We start from the raw sequence: 8077 nt of genomic DNA on the forward strand, positions 1-8077 counted from the left end.
GGAAAATATAATAGAAAGTAACAATGAGGGCCAGGACAGTGGCTCACACCTGTAATCCCAGCATTTTGGGAGGCTGAGGCAGGCGAATCACCTGAGGTCAGGAGTTTGAGACCAGCCTGGCCAACATGGCGAAATCCTGGCTCTACTAAAAATGCAAAAATTAGCCAGGCATGGTGGCACATGCCTGTAATCCCAGCTACTTGGGAGGGTGAGGTAGGAGAATCGCTTGAACCTGGGAGGTGGAGGTTGCAGTTAGCTGAGCTCATGCCACCGCACTCCAGCCTGGGCGACAGGGTGAGACTCAGTCTCAAAAAAATATATATATATAGTAACAATGATATACACTTTTTAATCTTTCAGATTGGCAAAAATTAAAGTGATCAATAATATCCAGTGTGACAGTAGGAGACAGGAAAATATTTTATATACAAATAGTGGAGTGGTAAACCACTTTATAGAGAGCTTGTCAGTTGAATTATAGATTATAAATGTGCACATCCCAGGACCAAGCAATTCCCCGTCTTGTCCTCTCTGCTGAAGAAACACTTGTACCACCTGTAATTCCAAGACTGGGAGGCCAAGTCAGGCAGATCACATGAGGTTGGGAGTTCCAGACCAGCCTGTCCAACATGGTGAAACCCCCACTCTACCAAAAAACTACAAAATTTAGCCAGGTGTGGCTGTGCACACCTGTAGTTCCAGCTACTTGGGAGGCTGAGGTGGGAGAATTGCTTGAACCTGGCAGGCAGATGTTGCACTGAGCCGAGACTGTGCCACTGCACTCCAACCTAGGCCATAGAATGAGACACTACCTCAAAAAAACACATACATATATACATGCACTTGTACTAGTGCATAAAATGATGAATAAAAGATACTCATATGCATCATGCTCATCATGCTGTTTGTAATGGGAGGAAACTGGAAACAGCTGAAGTGTCATCAGTAGAGGAATGCCTGCGTACCCTGAGCCCAGCTTGACTATGGAGTACTAGACAGCAAGGGACAAGGATGAGGTGGCTCTCCATGCGCCTGTGTGGAACTGCCCCCGAGACACTGTGCAATGCAAAGGCAAGTTGCACACACACGGATCAAATACAGCATTGCGGTCTATGTAAAACGTGCTGGGGGAAGACAGTTCTGGAATGGAGGTGTGGACAAAGAGACCTCCGCTTTTTCTATAATTTTTAAATTTCTGCTAAGATTCAGTATCCAAGTATTTTTTGAGCATTAAAAAATAATTTTGGGGAGTAAAAAAAAATCTGTGGAAATAATGTACTAGACTGATGGTATATTATGATACACTTAATCATTTTTGTTCATGAACCTCTGAGAATCTGACAAAAGTTTCCCCTCCCCCACAAATGAATGAACATTTTTGTTCAATTTGAGGGAATTTCCAGATATCCTGAATCCCACTCATAGACCGCTTAGGGCTTCCTGACCCCAGGTTGAGAACTTCTGGGCTGCCCAGTCTTTAAGGGTTCTAAGTAGTTTTGCTCTCCTGCCCTGGGGTCCATGACCCCTTCTTCGTCGTACGTGTCTCAGAGGAGTCATAATGTCTGACAGCTATTTTTATGAGCACCAGCAGCTCTTTTGCAGATTAAATTTCACCAGAAGGTAGATTTTCGCTGACATCTTAATACTTGGAAAGGAGCAGATGATTCTTGAGGAGTGAGTGAATGTAGCATATGGTTTGCTGAGCTGCAAACAGAAGCTGATCTGTCAAGGAAGCTTCAGGCGTTACACGTGTGCTCCTAGGCATCATCAGGTGCTTTTTTTAAGTTCTGCAGTGTCATTCTCTCTTCCCATGCACACAGACCCTTTTCAGTGTTTTCCACTTGGCTATAAAGACAGATATATAGATATAGATATTAAAAGAAGAAGAAAATGGCAAGGAAAGATTATCTTTCCACTGAGAGATTTTTAATCGATATTCTGTTCTTCCGAAGTGGTTGCAGCATGAAGGTTTTTATTTGCCTTATTTAAGTTTACTTTAAATTGTCTTAAATGGCAAAGCCAGCTCTCATAAAAAGGAAGCTCCTTGGTAACCTACTTTTTATTAAGTCCCAGAGCTGCCAATAGATTTATGGTTCTTGGGTAGTAAGTCTGATTAAATGTGGTGTACCTGCCTTTTCCATGGACACCTTGCACACAGGCCTCCCAGGGAAGCACTGTCAACCTCTCCTCTCTCGGTCCACCCAGGTGCTCACTGATGCTCACCTGGTAGCAGGTTTGAGAGAGCTCTGGACAAGTTGATGACAGGTGGATTTATTTCTCCTTTCTCTAGCCTCCCATGGATGTACTTCATTCTAAGTAGGAAAAGAAGATCTAAGTATTATATGGTGTTATCTGAGAAATTCAGATGGATATTCCTTTAAAAAAAAACTATGGATTTTATTCAGTAGGGATGCAATTGGATATTCTTGAGTCCTTTCCCATCTGGAATAATAATTTCTGCAACTGGCACTGAAGCCTGCCCCTTCATGGGCTGGTCCACCCTCTTTTTGCAGGTTCATCTCTCACTGCTTTCTCCCATGAACTCTTGCCCCCAGCCACGTTGGTGTGCTTTTCCTTATTAAAATTCCTTTCTTCTTCTGAGTCTTCACTCGTGCTCTGCTAACTTGCCCTCATGTGCTGCCTACCATGTTCATTGATTTTCTTCATCATGATCCAGATCCAAATCTGGATTTTTCAGAAATCTAGATTTTCATTTGCCGATCAACCCCATCAACAGTGCTGAGTCTCCATTGCATGCCTGCAAAAACTTGTCTCTTCATAAGATTCTTCTCTACGAAAGGTGGTATTGTACCTGCCCTCAGTAGATGTATGTTGAGCACTTACTACATTCTAGGCACTCTTCAGGTTCTGGGGATATAAATAAGTTTTGTTCTCATGGAGCTTATCTTCAAATGTGTGAGGCAGGATAAATAAATACTATACACAAATAAGTTCAATGATTCCAAAGAGTGAATGAAATGAAGCAAAGTGATGAGATAAAGTGACTAAGGAGGAGAGAGGCTGCTCAGTGAAGATCTTTTGAGGAGAACACATTCGACTTGAAATCTGTATGGTAGAAGGTGTCAGTCATGCAAAAATGAGGGGAAAGAGCATTCCAGGCCGAGGGAAGAGCAAGTGCAAAGGCCCTGGGGCAGGAAGGAGCTTGGATTGTGGGTGATCATAGGTTTCCTAGAAGGCAAAATAATTTTTTAAAGATGTCTGTATTTCTCCTACATCATCTTTCACATACTAAAGCAATCAGCTGAAAGACTGTTAGCTCCAGAAGGGTAGATTTCATGCCTATCTTCCTTCCATGACCAGCACATACAGGCATACAGATGATTCAAACTGATGAATGTGTGGATGGATTTTCATTGAGTAACTGAATGCCTTATCTCTGATCTGATAGCCATTTTGCAGCAGAACCAGAATGGCCAAGACAACCCCATCATCTCCTAGATGTTAGTCTGTGCTGAGCCTGCTTCTCTCAAATCTCTCTGTCTCCATGGTTTAGTGTCACCATTCATTGAATGAAGTAAGAACAGGGCACTTCCTTTCTGGAGGAACATTGTACAGTTAAGTGCAATCGCATATAGGAAATGTCTGGAACTTTTGGAAGCAGCTCAGTAAATTCAGATAATTCCTACAGCATGGTTCAGCAGGCAGGAAGCCAGAAGTCATTGTATATTACACTTTACCCAGGCAACAGTGGGAATGCAGTGTGACCAGTCCCTGCCCTCACCACTGTGGTTTTTCCAAAGCCGGCACCTCTTTTAAGCTTTTGGAATGTAGATAAAGCATTCCATCATGTTAGCGGGGCACTCTTTTACCTCCCCTGCTGCTGGGTTTATTGTTGTACTAATTCCAGGGCTCCCATCTGGCTCTTCTCTTGCATTCTCTCATGGAGAAGCCCGTGTTACACTCATTCAAAGTAATCCCTACTGGCACGGTGTTTTTAGCGTATGGAAGAGACAGTTCATTCATAGAAGCAATAATTGTGGTAAGATCACTTTTCAAGAGCATCAGGTTTAATAAAGAATAGAATCAAAAGGTTTCTTAAAGTCATGAACCTCCACAAAACCTCCTCACCCCCTCAAAACAACAGCCATGATAGTTGAACTGCAGGCCTACTTTGGTTTTCAGTGGCAATGAAAGAAGCTTAAAACTACCATAGGCCGAGCATAGTGGCTCACACCTGTAGTCCTAGCACTTTGGGAAGCCAAGGCAGGTGGATCATGAAGTGAAGAGATCGAGACCATCCTGGCCAACATGGTGAAACCCTGTCTCTACTAAAAATACAAAAATTAGCTGGGCATGGTGACGGGTGCCTATAATTCCAGCTACTAGGGAGGCAAAGGCAGGAGAGTCACATGAACTGGGAGGTGGAGGTTGCAGTGAGCCAAGATCATGCCACTGCACTCCAGCCTAGTGACAGAGTGAGACTTTGGGAAAGAAAGAGAGAGAGAAGTGAGGGAGGGAGGGAGGGAAGGAAGGAAGGAAGGGAGGGAGAGAGAGAAAAAGAGAAAGAAGAAAAAGAATGGAAGAAAGAAAGAAAAAGAAAAGGAAAGAAAGAAAGAAGTCTTTGTGGACAGAGAATAGAGAAAGAGCATTCCCAGGAGGTGGAAGCACACGAGTACCAAATACCTCATGGAGTGGTAGGAAAGCTTGATAAGTCTAGAGAAAAGCCAGTGGTCCAGGGAGGCTGCTGTATAGGCTATGGCAGGGAGAGTGAGCCTAGAAGAATCTGGAGAGATAGGTAGAGGTGGGAGTCAAAGGGTCTTCAGTTAATCCAGCTCTGGACACTAAGAAACAGATGCAACTGACTAGTAAAACCCAAAGGGCTCTCTCTCCCACTCATTGTTATGGCTCTAATACCACTGAAACCCCAAAAGTGGGATGTAGGAAGGAAGAATGTGGATCTTGGTGCATGGAAGACTTGGGTAGCTTTCTGAGCTCCAAACTTTAATATTCGTGGTTTTAGCAAATTACTTACTCTCTCCAAACCTCAGTCCTCAAGCTCATTATTAAATAGGGATAAATATGGTACCTATTTCTTAAGTAGGAACAAAAGGAGCAAGTAAAAGAATGTATGTGAAGGACTCAGTATTGTGACTGACACACAGTAAGTAATCAATGGGTGCTGAGTTTGTAATAATACATGATTGATAATATCTGATGAATAAAGTATGATGGATAATAACATTACCTTGGTCAGGGTCAGTAGAGAAACCCAGAGTGTCAGGTAGATCAGCTGAGGTCAAGTTTCCCCATCACTTGGTTTCTGAGAATAGCCCCAGAGGGATTTGCAAGTTCAGCCCCATCTCTTGGCCAGATTTGCAATGTCAGGAGGACATGGCTGGCAGGCTCATTCTGTCCTCAGATTTCTTCCCCCATGGGGATCAAGGAGGGGAGGCCCAAGCCTTGGATTATAAAGACATTCTTGCATCTCCCTGTGTAAAATGATAATGCCAAAGGATCCTGGCACCAGGCAAGGGCATGCGGCCCCCAGCCAAGGCTCCTTGTCCACACATCGATGACTAGGTGCCTGCTGATATTAGACCCTGGGGACTGTCTTGAAAGTCCTTGTTTCTTTCCCTTTCATGTCTTTGTTTATTTAATAGCTGCATTGTGCAAGTGGGTATGGTGTGTATTTGTCTCCTGGCAGTGGTTGTTGACTTTATTTATTTTTTTTGAAACAGAGTTTCACTCTTGTTGCCTAGGTTGGAGTGCAATGGTGCGATCTCAACTCACCACAACCTCCGCCTCCCAGGTTCAAGCGATTCTCCCGCTTCAGTCTTCTGAGTAGCTGGGATTACAGGCATGTGCCACCACGCCCGGCTAATTTTTTTGTATTTTATGTTTTCAGTAGAGCTTGTGTTTCTCCATGTTGGTCAGGCTAGCCTCGAACTCCTGACCTCAGATGGTCCTAAAGTGTTGGTATTACAGGCATGAGCCACTGCGCCCGACCGGTTGTTGACTTTTAAAAAATGTTTTAATCCCAGTGCTTTGGGAAGCCAAGGTGGGAGGATTGCTTGAGGCTAGGAGTCTGAGAGCAACCTAGACAACATAGCAAGATTCTAGCTCTACAAAAAAGTTTTTGAAATTTAAAAATATTTTAATACACTATATTTTTAGAGCAATTTTAAGATTTATAGCAAAATTTAGTGGAAAGTACAGAGATTTCCCACATATTCCCTGCCTTCATACACAGCATAGCCTCCCCAGCTATAAACATCCCACACCACGTGGTTCATTGGTTGTAGTCCACTGACGCATCGTCATTGCCCTTCCTCCACAGTGTACACTAGAGTTCCCTCTTGGTGATGCACTTTCTATGGGAGTTGTTGACTTTTTACACCACTAGTTGTCCTGGGGAAACCTATTCAAATAGCTTGGGGCAAGACTGGTGATATTAAATTATTTCTAAATAACTTGTTTTGGAGAAGGGGTTTAAGATTGAGTAGAGATACAAAAGAAGGAAATAAAGGCATGGAGGAAAGAAGGAAAGAGAGAAAAGAAAAAAGACCATCCACTCACCTAGGCCAGTCCCCCCACCGCCCCTCATCTCTGAAGCTCTTGGCAGGTGGAGGCTAGCTCAGTTCTTCCCTAAGATGTTCACACTCTTCTCCTGTTCCCTAGATCTGCTTTACCACCCTCTTTCTGGAGCAATAGTACTGCCTTTTCATCTTTCCTTACAGCTTTTTCCCTGCACACCCTCCAGGGCTGCAGGGTGAGTGCCCACCCCCACCCCCAAACTGGTATAGGGGAAATTTTATTTTGAGGTGGAAGTCTCAGGAAGGAACGGAGGCTCCTCTGGAGAGACTTTTTTCATCACCTAAGATAACTTATTGTAATTGCTCTTGCAGTGTTCTTGTAAGGAATTCTAAGCCAGTTCCTGCTCTGACAGATGAAGCCTTCTGGGAGGTTGGCTGTACCAGGAGCCCCAGGTGATGCTGAGATGTTCTTCTAAACAGGGACCCAAACAGCTGAAGGGCTCCAGTTACCCTAGAGGGGAGTGGCACGGACGCTTCCTTTGCCAGTTGGAGAAAGAGAAGGAGGAGGAGGAGGGAAGTGGTGAAGAGAAGAACAGCAGAACAGTGACAGGGGGGTGGGGAGCAAGGAAAACTGAAGGAGGACTTGAAGAGCCACAGCTGTCCCGCAGCCTGGCGGAAGGGAGTGGGACATCCTGTCTCTGCCTGCACCCTCTGCTGTACTCTAGGGGACAAGGGGGGCACCCTAGTTTAAACCTCAGGGTATGATTAGTGATTTACCAACGCAAATTATACTCTCCCTAAAGTGTCGCCATTCTGCCTGACTCCCCTGGGGGATCATTAAGTGACTGCTGTAAGCTAGCCACTCGCCAGGGCCAGCTAGCAAGTGGCATTTGTCCTAAGTCTTTGATTCAGGATTTAAATATGTATTTTACCCAAGCCATGAATTAAAATCATGCCCATTTACATACTTTTATTTTACCTTGGTTTTACTCACTTGAATTTTCTGGATTTTTTTTTTTTTTTTTTTTTGAGATGGTATTTTGCTCTTGTTGCCCAGGCTGGAGTGCACTGATGCGATCTCGGCTCACTGCAACTTCCGCCTCCTGGGTTCAATCAATTCTCCTGCCTTAGCCTCCCGAGGAGCTGAGATTACAGATGCCTGCCACCATGCCCAGTTAATATTTTGTATTTTTAGTAGAGATGGGGTTTCACCATGTTGGCCAGGCTGGTCTCAAACTCCTGACCTTAGGTGATCCACCCAGCTCTGCCTCCCAAAGTGCTGGGATTACAGGTGTGAACCACCGTGGCTGGCCATTTTCTGTATATTTCTAAAACAACTATGGATTGCTTTGGTCATGAAAAAAAATAATTATTTTTAATTATAAAAATTGAATTGGCCAGGTGCAGTGGCTCATGCCTGTAATCCCAGCTTGGTAGGCCAAGATGGGAAGATAGCTTGAGGCTAAGAGTTTGAGCCCAGCCTAGGCAACATAGCAAGAATCTATCTCTTAAAAAAAAAAAAAAAAACAGAAAAAAATTATCCAGGCACAGTGCCTCAGCCTTTAGACCCAGCTACTCAGAAG

At 44.1% G+C, this 8077-nt stretch overlaps 1 long non-coding RNA gene across 1 annotated transcript; it reads right to left on the minus strand.

Moving 5' to 3' along the window:
• Window positions 1-1717: 1717 nt before the first annotated feature.
• On the minus strand, window positions 1718-5401 carry LOC118153721 (uncharacterized). The gene is made up of 3 exons (XR_004743227.3): window positions 5207-5401; window positions 2224-2312; window positions 1718-1845 (listed from the first exon to the last, which is right to left on the minus strand). It is a non-coding gene; the product is annotated as an uncharacterized LOC118153721 (long non-coding RNA).
• Between the last annotated feature and the right edge of the window lie 2676 nt (window positions 5402-8077).

This window comes from Callithrix jacchus, chromosome 5 (assembly GCF_049354715.1).
Source record: "Callithrix jacchus isolate 240 chromosome 5, calJac240_pri, whole genome shotgun sequence".
NCBI lineage: Eukaryota > Metazoa > Chordata > Mammalia > Primates > Cebidae > Callithrix > Callithrix jacchus.